This window comes from Chionomys nivalis, chromosome 15, assembly GCF_950005125.1.
Source record: "Chionomys nivalis chromosome 15, mChiNiv1.1, whole genome shotgun sequence".
Classification (NCBI taxonomy): Eukaryota; Metazoa; Chordata; class Mammalia; order Rodentia; family Cricetidae; genus Chionomys; species Chionomys nivalis.
In genome coordinates, this window is record NC_080100.1 from 49,300,286 (window position 1) to 49,314,763 (window position 14,478).

The following is a 14,478-nucleotide window of genomic DNA, read 5'->3' on the forward strand; positions in this document are numbered from 1 at the left end:
TGTGTGTGGTGTTCATAGCTGCAGTAAAAGTCACTGAGAAATGAAAGGTAACCATGAGAGATTTTTTTTTTGTAACCAAAGAAAAACTTAAGGATGCAGGAAATTTCTCAAGCATATTGTGCAAATTTGCCTCCTAAAGAAGCTTTTCAGATGTTCAGGCTATAATCCCACACATGGGAAGACCCTTGGAAAATCCTTATTTTAGGAAGCCAAGTTCAAAAAGGAACATGGAAGATGAATTGTTCTCCAAAGGCATTTAGGCGCACTCTCGTGGAAGGCATATTGTGTGTGTTGGCTGAAGTATACGGGCTTTAATGCTGTTCACAATCCGATGCTCCTGCCCTCGCAGTGTTGCACTACAGGAAATGAGGCAGAATTGTTTATAACCGAGCTGGGAAGTGATAAGCTCCATATATGCAGTAGGACCTCAGAGCCATTAGAGTGTGGAGCCAGACAGGACACTTTAGCCAAGAACGGCTCTCAAACACTCCAGAGAAAGTAACATTTGTTGTTTCAGACAGTGTACCTCACATGAGTGTAGACAAGGAAGGCAGAGAAACTTAGTGGGTCTTTGAGTTATGAAAAATGTCCAGGATGTCTAAGGTAGAAAATTTAGACTGGAAATGCTGGGTGAAGAACTGAAGAAGACATCTGGAGCCAGATTACAGATGCCTTTGCTTGGCTGGTGAGTTAGCGTCATCTTAGGATTTGGTACACCGAGTTTGCTGGAAAGCTGCATCCAGCAGGAGAGACGGTAGGGAAAGGAAAGAAATTCACTGTGTGGCGACTTTGTAACCATGGCTGCTGTAGGCAACCAACAGAATCCTAGCCCACAGACAACTCTAAGAAGAGGCCTCAAAACTGTTCTCCACAGACGAGAACGCTGAAGTCTTTATCCTCATTATTTGAAGGTTAATGAGTGTTTGACATTCCTGGGTGTCTTAAGTCATAGATAGTTGTTATGAGCAACTTGTTCTGTACTTTGTCTGTGGCAATGGCTGCTTGGCTTGAAGGAATCTGCTCTTTCCTCGAAGCTGTTCCTGTTCAGTTAACTGAGAAGTTTGGGGCAGTCAGTTGCCCTACTCTCATTTGTGCTTCTAGTTGTTCCCAACCAACTATGAGCCCCGGCAATGCTTTGTGTGGAGGCTCTGGCTTTGTCTTCCCCGTTGGATGTCAGGGGCTGCTTCCCCACTCTGCCCCCTCATCTTAGGAGTCGCTGTATTCACTAAAGCTGAACATGGATCCAATGACAAATTTGACTTTATTCTAGGCATGCAGATAAACAGTGACAAACTATATGAAGGAGAACAGCTACGTCCCCACAAACACACCCAGAGCACAGCCCTGAACAGCTTGGAGTGCTCCAAAATCCACCTTGCATCTCTTCCATAAGAGAGTTTTCCACACATCGAATTTTTCCTCTTTATACTGAAGAGAATCTCTCGTGGGCGTTTTCTCCACCTCATTTCCACCCCAGCAAGAGTGCTAAGTGACATGTGCCTTCCTCCCAGAGCTACCCATTTGACTAGAGGCCTCCTAGATTTCCCTGAATCTGTCTGGGGAAGCTTTTTTCTTGTCCATTTGAGCAGAAAGATTCTCCCAGAAGTTGAATGTTCACTGAGCCAGTGTTTCTCATTTCCAGCCTTCCATCTGGACTTCTAAAGGTTCCCTTTTGCTAGCTAAGATCCTGAGGCCATGTTGGCTGTAAGCTGTTATTTCCAAATGCCTTCCATGATCCAGGAACTGTGCTAGATACTGGGATATGACAGATGGACACATCTTTCTTGTTTTCCCAACAGAAGTGAACTCTGCATAGAGTTCACCTCAAATTCGTAGGCACTTCCAAGTTGTGCTAGGACTAGGTACTTTTATTTGGGAGTATATGGGAAGTGTGCGCATAAGAATGCTTCTAGTTAGGAACAAGCAGCTCTAACTTAAGATGGATTCTTTGAAAAGAAAGCAGTGCATGGCCCCCAGTGGAAGGAAGACTGTCCTGGCTGCGAGATACCATTTCTGACTTGATTTCTTTGAAATTACTTGGCTTTGCCACTTCTGTGTGTTTTGTAATTAGACTAATCTCTTCTGTGGTTTCTGAGCAGTCACGAAGGGTCTCCAGACCATGTCCTCACATAGATGTCTCTGTGACCAGAAACGCAAACACCTTAATGTCATTTACCGCGGCTGTTGCTGGGGCCCCTTGGCAGAACTAGATTGGCTCAATCTAAGGAAGTTAGATACTGCATACTTTCTAAAGCACATAACCAGAGTAGATCTTAGTTTGCTGTGGGAGTCCCACCTTGGGCCAGTATTTCTAGAATATATGATAGGAAGAAGATGGCAGTAGAGTCTGGTGTTATACTGGGGGAAATCAAGAAAGAGCAAGGGAAGCCTTCTGCCAAGGGAAAACTTGTGCTTGGCAGATGGCTGATGTTATCAGGGCGCCATTACAAGGACATTTCCCCCTGGTCCAGCAAGCAACATATCTGTACTTGAATCTGTGAAACTTTGAAAGAAATGATTAGTTTAGCCAGGAAGGATATTTAGAAGCTTCCAAAGACAGCATTTGTGTGGCATGGCTATTTCCTCCTAACTGAAACACTCTCTCCTAGTGGGAGGTGAGAGCACTGAAAAGCTCAGGATGTTACTGGAATTTAAGAGCCACGGGAAGCTCACAGGGTTCTAAGTTTCACGAGACCCCACCTGGCATTACTTAAGCTGACATAACTTCTGGAACCAGAGTTTTCATTTACAGAGCTTCCTGCGAGGTGTGCAGGGAACTCTAGGGATGCAGCTTTCTTTGGGCATCGTGTGTGCTAAGGTGGGCTTTGCATGATTCAGTTGCTTTGAATCATCCTCGCCCCTGCAGGTGAACCCCAGAACCTCACTGGCTCATTACACCAGCCTTCAATGAGAGCATCTTTGGTCTATAGTTGGTGCTCTACCTTGCGGGGGGGGGGGGGGGGGGGAGAATAGATAGTCACATCTCCCCTGAAAAGTCACAGAACAGTGTTTCAATTTTGCAGGGATTTAGTGTTCTTTAATTTTGTTACAAATTTTAAAGAACCTTGCTATTGAGCAAAAGAAATGAGTAGAATCATGTCTGACAGAAAGGGATTACTTCTGACCCTACAGTCATAGAAGTTCCAAATCCTTTGGACATATCAACTACCTTTCCAAGTCAAGACACTGCCTCTTTTGGATAACATACATTAACATTGCATTTATTAGTCTTTTATTTATTTTAATCGGTTATATAAAATAATGTTCCCATTCCTTCCCTTCTTGATTTCCACTGTTGAACCACTAAATCCAAGAACAAGCAAGCAGTTCTGTATCTATCTGGAAGTTCTGTTTTGTTGCACCATGTTTCTGGAGTGATATATCCATGATGTTCCAAGCTCTTCTGTAAAATAGGAAGAAAAATGATTTTAGCATTTTGCATGAAGCTGTATTGCCAAATTAAAAAAAAAAAAAAGGACACCACATTTTTAAAAGAGGAAGAATCCCTCAATACAATCAGGGAAGTGTAGGGTATGTTTATGTGTGTGGACCCTCGGATGGGTGCTGGGAGGACGAACAGTAGAGGCGACAGAGGTTGAGTGCCTGTTCAAGCACGATTGATCTTTCCTTACAATTTCCCATTCCCTGTCAGGACTTTAAACCTTTTTTTTTTCCTCCTTCAGGTCATGGAAAATGTGTGACCAGTCTACAGATTCTTCTGCGGTGTAACTAGTGCTCCTTCACGGGGACACCCTTACAGTCTGTGTGTTCATTATCATGTGCTCACTGCTATCCCACTTTTTGTTGGGGGAAGTTTTTGGTTTCTAGAATGAAACTTCCTCCAGAAAGAATTTCTATCCACTTCTGGGGGACGCAATTTGCACGTCTACCAGTCATTTAGTAAACTGGTGTCATAATTGCACATCTGTTTTAAATCAGTTATGCAAAATAACAGAGTTTGGGGATGCAAATATCTACAGCATGCTTTATCTAAAATTTCTTAAATAAATGTGTTTATCCCTCCTCCATGAATACATTCTCTTGGCTCATTTAAGCTAAAGCAACATCTTCAGCAGTCCCCTGCAACGGATGGTAGTGAGATTTATCTCTGCTTTCCCCCAGAATCATAGTGCAAACCTTTGGGGGAGTCGCATTGTTTGGATCTCGCATGTCCCTCAAAGGCACACGTGTTAAAGGACTGTTCTAGAAGGTAGCACTATTGGAAAAAGTGAAGTCACTGGGCGACAGAAAATGAACTGAAGGGCCCTGGACTCTGCCTTGTTCACTTTGCTCCCTGGGTCTTAGTGAGGTAGGTTCTCCCATGCTCCCACTGTGGTGTGCTCCCTTGCCAAGACCCCAAACCAGTACAGTGTATCAGGGGCTGGAACCTCAAAGGCTGTGAGGCAAATAGACACTTTCTCTTCACGGGTTGATGGTGCTAAGTTGCTATTGTGAAGAGTGGGCGGTACTTCCGCCATTAGATTTGATTGTTCGAGTCTTGGACTTTGTCTTCTCTCAAAAATGTTACCAATCATATTGTCCTCACAGTTTCTTTATTGATGTTGTTTTGTTTTTTGTTTGTTTGTTTGTTTGGAGACAGAGTCTCACTATGTACTCCTAGTTGGCCTTGAACTTGCAATGTGAGCAGGCAGCCTTTTAAATCACAGAGATCCACTACCTGGCTCTACCTCCCCAGTGCTGAAATTAAAGGTGTGAACCACCGCATCCAACACTCAGGCATATTTTAAGAGAACAGGAGGGTAAGTATTTGAGAAACGATCATTGGAATGTTATCATTTAGCAAAACCCACACTTTTTGGGGTGGTCTTTGAAAACCTGTCTGGCTCTTGTTTTGGTAAAATGTTTTGCTGTTTGCCACAATTTACGGTGGTACTGTGAGATGATTGGATGGCGTAAACATTAACTCACTCAGGTGGACATCCTTCCTGTATATTCTTAACAAATTCAATGGGACCTGAGAATCCTGAGTCTCAGAATTCCAGAGTTGCAAGGAGGGGCAGCCAGAGGCTGAGGACTGGGCACATTCTCTTCATTGCATCCTGAATGGTGGCACACGTGTAACCCTGCATATCACTGTCACTGGCCGGCCACGTGGTCCCCTCCGGCGTCTATGGCTCTCAGCAAAGCCTGCTTGCTCTTCTCCAGCACACTTACATACAATGTTTACACATGTGTCCGCACCGCCAAGCCTTTACCCCCAGTGCCCCCGCCCCCGCCACCATTCAAACATGCAGGCTGTTTACTCGCATGGAGTACACTGAAGGAGCGGTTGTGCCTGCGAGTTCCACCCACTGCAGCCTCCAATGGCGCCGCGCTTTGTCTCTCACCCCGAGACACCATTACAAGAGAGGTGATTGCGCGATGGGCACCGGCCCGCGGGGCCCTTCCAAAACCCATGAGTTCTTTGTGAGCGCGGAGAAGGTCTCCTATTTAGGGATGTCCCGCTTCTCACTGCGTCCCTTCCGGTGGTCGAGGATGGGGGGTGACAGGAGGGAGACGCCCTGCCATGCCAAGGCAGAGTAGGTGCTTGGGTGTGGCCTCGAAGATGAATTTCAGTTGGTGGTCCAGCTCCAGAGCTTAGGTGAGGCTGAGGTTGGAGTTTCTTACCCTCTGCAGGAAAAGGCATTCCTGGGAACACAGCAACATTTTCGCGACTTTCTCTTTTAATATTAAGCAGTTCCCCCAGTTCTGCTGCCTGGCCCTTCCTGGTTTGGAAACACACATACACACCCCGCGCGCGAAGTTGCTTCTACTATGCCCCAAGTTTCTTCTCGACTGTGTACCAGCATGGAGATTGAGGTAGGGGAAAGATAAGCTCCTGCCTACTGACTTACTGAAAGTCAAGTCGAAACTGACCAGCTCCAGGCCCAAAAACTGACCAAAAGCCTCGCTCTCTGAGCACTGGCTTCCAATGATCAACAATTTCCTTGTGCCTTCCGGGGGCCCGGCCCAAAGGGCGGCCAAGTGCTAATGGCATAGTCACACCCGGTGACTAATTCAGCACTGGCACCTTTCTCTTTTCCTGGGCTACAGACTTCTCCAAAAGTACCGCATCCCCTTCCCGGGACCCGCACCTCAGCAGCGCCTCCGCATCACACCAGGAGCTCGTCCAGCCTTGCACAACGCCCTCCTCCCCCGCGCGCTGTAACTCCCTCCCTGCGCGTCGCTTGTACTCTCGCCACACCGCCGCCCGCCACTGCAGCATCAAGGGGAGGAGGAGGCGGAGGAGGACCGCAGCGTGGCAGCCCGGAGCCACTTTCCCGCCCCTCCTCTCGTCGCTGCCTCGTTCAAAGGAGTCACCACTGAGCGCGCTGCAGGAGAGAGTGGCAGACCGAGGCGGCTCCGGGCAGCAAGTGAAGGGGGTGCGCGCGCGGCGACGGCTGCATTGCAGACACGGCTCAGGGTGAGTAAGGAGGGTCTCGCAATCTTGGCGAAAAATCGCTCTCTGCTAGACTCCCCTTCTGCACCAGGAAACCGAGCTTTGCAGTCAGGGAACTTTTTGCAGCCTTGCAAAAGCGCAACTAGCGCAACTTTGCCTGTTCTGGCCCCAGGAAAGGGGCTGCAGGTGGGGAAGGCTGCTCGCTGGCCCCCTGTGTTAGGATGGGGAGGGGGAAATCTCACGGAGGCAGCGGAATGGCCCCCGGTTTACTGGGTTGTGGCAAGTCAAAGGCGCGCTATGCTTGGGATTCCGGGGCAGGTGGGTGGGCAGCAGCAGGCGTTCAGGGTTGCTCCTGCAGGCGTCTCCAGGTTTCTTTACTGCAGGGTGGGGGACAGGGGGGCTTCAGGAGGGCCAGGAAAGACTATTCAAATCAGGCAGCCAGGAGTGCCCGCCATCACCAAGCCATCACTGCAACCTCAACTTTTCTGCGGGGATCCCTCTGCAGATGTGCGGGTGATGGGAAAGCATGGGGAGTCGCGGTCGACTCTACGGGAGGCTAATGGAAACCCCATGAATGTTCAAACTCTTCTACAAATCCCCCAAAACCCGCGAGTAGCATCTGTACGCCCGCACCAAAAGGCTGAGAGCAGGGAAGCGTGCGGGCTGTGGCCCTTTGTAAGAATCCACACTTCTTACCCTGCACCTCCATTCAGCAAAACACTATGGAGCGTCCACTATGTGCCTGGCGCAGCAAAGCGCATCTAAGAGTGAGGGGTTCTTGGGAGAAGGACCGCCCCCAATAAAAATGATGATGATGATGATGATGGTGGTGGTGGTGGTGGTGGTGGTGATGATGATGATGACAGCAACAACTGCTACTACCGAGGTCTCTTGATTTAAAGCCAACAGGAAATGGGGCGACAGCCCACCATTTTCTCTTGGTGGACTTTCCTACTTCAAACTGGGTCGAGAATTGAGCGTACTTTCTCCCGCGTAGCTAGGACTCCTCTGACTGACCCGGGAAGATTATAGAATACCGGAATAAACTTGACTCGGGCAGCCAGCACCCCACTACAGATGCAAGGAACATCTCCGTGGGCGTGCGGGAACCTCAGGCGCCACGCGCGGGGGCGGAGAGGGAGGAGCTGAGTCACCAGCTCTGTAGGTACCGCCTGGACGAGAGCGAGGGTGGGGGGCGCTCGCGTCACCCTCTACGTGTGGGCGTGATGTAAGTGCTGCCCGGCGATGGGGCGGGCGCAGCGGGAGGGAGGGCTAGGAGACCCAGTCTGTCTGGGAGCGCGTGTGTGTGCGTCAAAGGCTCCGGAGTGATGGATGCCCCGCGGCGCGCCCTGTGCAGAAAGCAGCAGACTGGGGGACCGGGGTGGGAGGATAGACTGCGGCAGGGGCGGCAGAGAAAGCCAGGCAGGACAGAGGCTGCTGGCAGGCGAAGGGCTCCGCAGTGCACCACAGTGAGAGCGCTGGAAAGGTATCTCAGCCCCAGGGCTCCCCTGGGTACCCAGAGATGAGGCATCCTTTAAGTCTCAGAGGGATGCCCTGATATTCCTTTCTCCCGCCGGACTCCTTTCCTTCCTGCTTGACTATGGATTTTTTTTTTTTAAGTTTTTTAAGTTTAGTTCTTAGTGAGAGCCAGTATCTCAGAGCCTACTAATTTTATCTTAGCCAGCTTCGAAAGGCCTAGTGCTCGCCACAAGTTTCAAGGGAAAGCTTTCGTGTTTGAATTCATCAGGTTCTTTAACACCAGTCCGTTTCTTGAGGCTTTAGGCAGAGGCCTGGCGTCTAAGTGGGATTTGAGAATGGTTTAGTAAATAACTTGACGCATTTTTTTTGCCATGAAAATGCGTGCTAAAAGCACTGCTGATTTTGCGCTCATTGATGGAAAATTAAAAATCCAACCTTTTTTTTCTTTCTTTAAGGCCACATTCTGGGAAGTCGATAGCTCACTTGATTGAGTGAGCCCATATCTGCAGTGTGTGTGACAAAAGGGATAAAGGGGATGGCAGCCTAGCAAGGGGGAAGGGGAAAGGGAGAAATGTAATTGTCAGGAAACCTAGACAAAGATCTGGCTGCCCAGTGTCTCCAGATATGTTGCTTGGTCACCAGGTACCTTATGGCTGCCATCTGTCCTCCAGAGCAAAGAATGGTGAAAACCAGCTCACCGCAGACCTCTTTCTCCTCAAGGAACTGTGTTCAGACAGCCTTGGAAGCAGAAACTGTGTAGGAACAGAAAACAGGAAATAAACCCCTTCGGGGGAAAAGAAAACAGTCTTAAAAAAAATATATGGGGACTTTCCCAGCACTGTTACCTTAATGGAATTTGGCGTTCAGTGTCAACACACGCAGACAACGGTCTTTTCCTGGCACTAAACTAAAAGCAAAGGCCATTAGCTGCTGTCTGGAGAAGGCGGGAGGGGAAGGAAGGGTTGGAGGACATCTGACTGCTTTGGGTGAGGGAGCTTGTCATGGCTCCATGGCAGGGAAAGTCGCTTCTCCGGCCTGACCAGTAGATTAACCTAAGAGCTTTTAGGTAAAAATTTTGCTTGTTCAGTCAGTTCCTTAAATGAAAATGATGCTTCAGAGACCAAGGTGCAGTTCTTAACCTCAGGGAGAATACCGAAAAGATGTCATGATATGCCAGATGTCACATGACCACCAAAAAAAAAAATTTCTTTCTTTTCTTGAGGGACAGGGGTTGAGACAGGGTTTGTCTGTAGCTTTGGAGCCTATCCTGGAACTAGCTCTTGCAGACCAGGCTCACAGAGATAAAAACCCATTTTCTTATGATGAGGAATGTGAGCTCTTATTCTGAAATAAATTTGTTGATGACAGGTTTTTTTTTTTTTTATAGAAACATCTGATTTGTCAGTGTGTCGTCTTGGCTAGCTCACTCTTGCTGTTCATCTCACCACACCTAGTAGTGGATTTCTTGTGATGGTCATAGTGAAAATACTCTTTAGAGTCTATGCAGTTGCATTAGGGGAGAAACCACAATCCACCAATGTGCTGTCCTGCTTCCTGAAGGCTGGGCTTTCTGTCTGGCACAGGCTCATGGAGCACATGTCTGTTTAAACTGAGCCTTTAGTTCAAGTCTGTTTGTTAGCATCTGAAAGGCAGGTCTCTCCCTCCCTCCCACCCACCCTCCCTCCTTCCCCTCCTCCCCCCTTCCCCTCCTCCCCAACTATATGCAGTTTTCATACATTACTGCAATGGTTTTGTATTTCTTCTCCTTTTAAAAATCTCTTTACAATTGAGAATCCCATGTAAAATTTTGCTGCAGATTGAGAGTCTTTCTTGAGACAGCTAAGGATAACAACAGGATGAGGGTACCATTTTAACTCTTGATAGAAATATCTTAATAGTATAAGAAGACACCAATTTTTTTTAATTACAAACACTTCCTCCACCATGAGGGCCAGTTAAAAACCATTGCATATCACAGCTACTTACGTTCTTGAGCAAGTAGGTAAATAAATAGATTGGGTGAATTGGGTAGTTTGGTCCTTTCTAGTCTTAAAGTATTTCAGGCCAGGAAGTAGGAAAATAGATGATGAGTTATATTTTGAGTTTTGTTTATAAGTAGAATATAAGACATATTTTTATTAACTCATTGAATTTTACATGGAGCTCTGTTTTTGTAGAGAAAGTGGCCCATTCAATTCTGTGTTGTGCCCTTTAGAATATGTGTAGCCTAATTTCTAATGCAGCCATGTTTAAAGCTTAAATTGTGCATTATATTGTTATTTTCTTTGTTTATTTATTCTGTTATTTTCACAATTAAAATGGGCTGAATATTTCACTTCTTCATCTTTTAGTTTTGCAGATATTCTGTGGAGTACTACTACTTTATGTGGGGTTTCCCCACTTTTAAAAGCTGTGCTGAAATAAATGTAACATAATGCAGTATTACCATCTTCGAGGTACAGTTTAGTGGCATGAGCTGGATTAGTATCAAGGCTGTTGTGCCCTCATCGGCACCACCATTCAGAAGTTCTCTCTCACCTCCCAAAACTCCAACCCTGCACCCCTTGAATGATAGTTCCCCATTGTCTTTCTAGCTGCTAACATCCATATGCCACCTTTTGTCTCTATGATTGTGACTAATGTTTTATATAAATGGGATTGTGTGTCATTTAACTTTTTGTGATTGTCTTATTTCTCTTGGCATAATTTCCAAATGTTCCCTCCATGTTTTAATATGTTTTAGAATTTCCTCCATCACTAAGGTCAAATGATATCCCATTGTGAACCTAGACCGTGTTCTGCTGGTCTATTCGGCAATGGACACTTGGGCTACTTTCATATTTTAACTATTATGAATTCCGATCTCCCAACTTGGTATATGATTGTTCTTTTGAGACCATGCTTCCAATTAATTGGAGCATATATCCAGAAATAGAAATGCTGTATCGTATATTCATTATATTTTTTATGTTTTTAGGAACTGGTATACTAGCATCCACAGTGGTCCTTCTAAAACCATGGTTCTCAACCTTGTTAGCGCTGTGACCCTTTAACACAGTATCCTCATGTTGTGGTAACCTCCAACCATAAAATTATTTCTGCTACTACTCCATAAATGTAATTTTCTATTGCTATGAGCTATAATGAAAATAATCTGCATTTTCTGATGGTCTTGGGTGACCCCTGTGAAACAATCATTCAACCCCCAAAGGGATCATGACCCACAAGTTGAGCAATGCTGTTGTGCAATGAACAAGGGTGCCAGTTTCTTTCTTCTATAACCAGTATCTCTTGTTCTCTTGTTTGTTGTTCCTACTTACAGGTACTTACACATACATGTGTGTATGTACATGGAGCCCAGAGGTCAGGGTTTGGGTCTTTTCAGTTATGTTATCTGCACCCTGTTTTGGGGGACCAATTGCTCACTAACTCTGGTTCAGCTAGACTGGCCAGACAGCTCCATGGATCTTGCTGTCTCCACCTACTCAGCTCTGGGATTCTATGTCCATGCCATTGTACCCGGCCTTTTGTGTGGGTTTAAAGTCCAGGGTCAAGAAGCCCCTAAGCCCAGGGCATACTGAAGATCTGTTAGTCACAGAAGCGCTCACGTGACAGAAGGGACAAGGTGGCTTGTTCTCACTACATTTTATGGCATAAAATCCACTTGTCATAGCAGTACCCTCACGCCTTTGTTGCTTCCCTGAAGACCCAAGTTGTTAATACTGTCATTCTGGAGACAAAATTCCAGATATGAACTGGCAGACAACACCACCTGACCACAGCAGGTGCATTTGCATTAAAATATTGTTTGTTGTTTGCATGACATTATGAATTTAACTTGGCATGCTGTATTTTTATTTGCTAAATCCAGGCAATCTTGTGTATAAAGATTATTAATTTACCATTTAAAAAAATGAAATGCAAGGGGCTGAATTGAGGACTTAGGACTTAGTTAGCAACAGTGCTTGGTGTGCGAGCATGGGGACCTGAGTTCGGATCCTCATAAAAGGTGGTGTAGTGGTTTGTGTGGGTAAACCCAGCACTGGGGAAGCTGAGGCAGGGGGATCCCTAGAGTTCACTGAAGTAATGAATTTCCAGTTTAGGAAGAGATTCTGTCAAAAAGTAAGATGGAAAGTGATTGAGAAAGACATAATGTTGACTACACACACACACACTCATACACTCCATCCCTCTCCCCTCCCCGCCTCTCTCTCTCTCTCTCTCTCACACACACACACACACACACTCACACACTCCATCACTCTTTCCCCTCCCCGACTATCTCTCTCTATCTGTCTCTCTCTCTCTCCCTCTCTCTCTCTCTCTCTCTCACACACACACACACACACACTCACACACTCCATCCCTCTCTCCCCTCCCTGCCTCTCTGTCTCTCTCTCTCTGTCTCTCTCTCTCTCACACACACACGTACATACATGTGCTTGGCATACGCACACCCCACACAAAATATACACACACATACACAAAGAGAGAGAAAAAAGAAAAGCACTATTTTATATTATTTAGTCCTTGCTTCTTTTCACTAAACTTTAGGAGGTTGAAGACAAGATTAAGGAGAGGCCATTGCTTTGTTTTGTACCCCGAGTTTAAGAAATACTGTCAAATGATTAAAACATGTCACGGGGAGAAAAATAGTACAATCACGATCAGTTTCTTGACTTTGCTGATCTTTCATTCTTTTTTGCTGTGAAAGATGTTTTTTAGTGTTTAGGGTTGCGTGTGATGAGATATGAAATACTCCTGGCATGCTATTCATAGGCATGAATACTACTGGCATATATGAAATCTACTGGCATATGAAATACTGCTGGCATATATGAAATACTACTGGCATATGTGAAATATTCATAGGCAGGTGCTGTAATTTTAAAGATGTCTTTTCTACTTTGCATGCTGAATTTTAAAAAAAGTACCCCATTCTCCTCATGTAATATTTGTAAAAGGAAGCGCATTCCTTTTTAGTGACTGAATCACCTTCTCTCTTCATTAAAATTGCACTCCCAGAAGCAAACAATATTTCCTGAGATTCTCAAGGCTTTAGCTGTGTGGTTACAACCACTCTGTTCTCAAAGAGAGTGAATTCCTGGAGCGGTCACACCCTGGGCCCCTGTCCTTAGGTATCCCCATAGGCAGACACACAGCACCTCACCTTAGAAAGGTGTGCTTCATTTAGGGCTTGGCTGTCCTGTTGTCTTTTAAAATTCTGAGCAAGGGGCTCCATGCTTTCTTTGGTTCTGGGCCTTCCTAATCATATGATGTGTGTGCATATACAGAGAATGTCCACAGAGAATATGTGTGCATATTTAGTTTGTTTCTAATATGGCACAGGCCTCTCGCTGCTCAGAGACCTTGTGATTTTCCCTAAACTGGAGCACATCAGCAGACACCCAATTCCAGTGTCCATCCCTCTGTGCTGTGCCTGCCTTTACCTGGCTCTAAGCACCCAGAGCCGTAGGAGCCTTGGAAGCTTGTGGTGTCTCCTTAGGAAATATGGCTGGATCTCCCTTCTGCATCATTGCCCTTGTGACTGGAGAGAAAGTGGGGGTTCAGGTTCCAGGCGTACCTTTACAGGGATACAGTAGCATGCTCCTAAGATTCTGTCTTCTCCGATATTCAGGTTTGAAAACCTACAAATAAGTGGTCGTGGAGGGTTGAAATGTTCCTAAGCAAAGTTTCCAAGATACTTTGTTCTTTGTTTGAAATCTGTCAGGAAGGTCACGTGGCAAGAGCGCCTCTGCTGCCTGAAAGAGCCAAACACTCGGCAGTTCATGGATAGGGCCACCTATTTTGTCACTTCAAGCTCTGGCTAGCCTCTTTAAAGGCATTTTTTCTTTTCCCCATACTGAGAGTTGAAACTTGGACCTCACGCATGCTAGGCAAGCACTCTGTCACTGAGCTACAGTCCCAATCCCAAAGTCATCCATTTTAATAGTTCTAAGCATATCATTATGCCCGTTCTTTTTTTTTTTCTCTCTCTCTTTATTTCTGAATATGTGCTCTTAAGAGATGCTCTGGCTACTCTGGCATTCTCTCCCGAGTTTTCGGCACGTGACTACGTGCTCTCGTTAATGTACATTAAACACATTATTGTCTGCGCCGAACACTGGAGTAATTTAAACGTTAAGATTACTAGCTTTCAAATAAACAGTTGTGACGTGCACATTGGTTTGTTGTTGGCCACAGCAAGGGGAAGGGAAAATGGAGATCTACTCTAGGACCCAGAGTCATGTCTCTGCTTCTGCTCTGACTTCACTTGTAGAGGATTTGCCTCTTCAGAGACTCCTCACCATTCCTTGGAATCCTCAGCCTTGGCTCCCTGTCGCCCTTGTTCCCTGCTTGGCTCCCGGTAGTCACGATGATGGATTACCTCCCAGCCTTCTCCACGGCCTCTCTGTGGTATTAATAGAACCTGCTGATGGGACCGGGAGCTCTTCCCGTCCTTGGGGAGATCAGAGAATGAGTGAGAGCTCGGGGGCCCGCAGAGGACACTTCAAGGGACACTGGGGCCCGCGAGAGGACACTTCAAGGGACACAGTGCTCTGTGCTTGGGGTCAATTGTCTCCTCTGATGCAGCCCTA

General features: G+C 46.2%; 1 protein-coding gene across 1 annotated transcript in view; it reads left to right on the plus strand.

Annotated features, from left to right (window-relative positions):
- Nucleotides 1-6,348: 6,348 nt before the first annotated feature.
- Sv2c (synaptic vesicle glycoprotein 2C) overlaps nt 6,349-14,478 on the plus strand; it is a 174,949-nt gene continuing 166,819 nt past the window's right edge. Inside the window, exon 1 of the mRNA XM_057790024.1 lies at nt 6,349-6,424. The gene's annotated coding sequence lies outside the window, so the exon portion shown is untranslated. The remainder of the gene's footprint in view (nt 6,425-14,478) is intronic.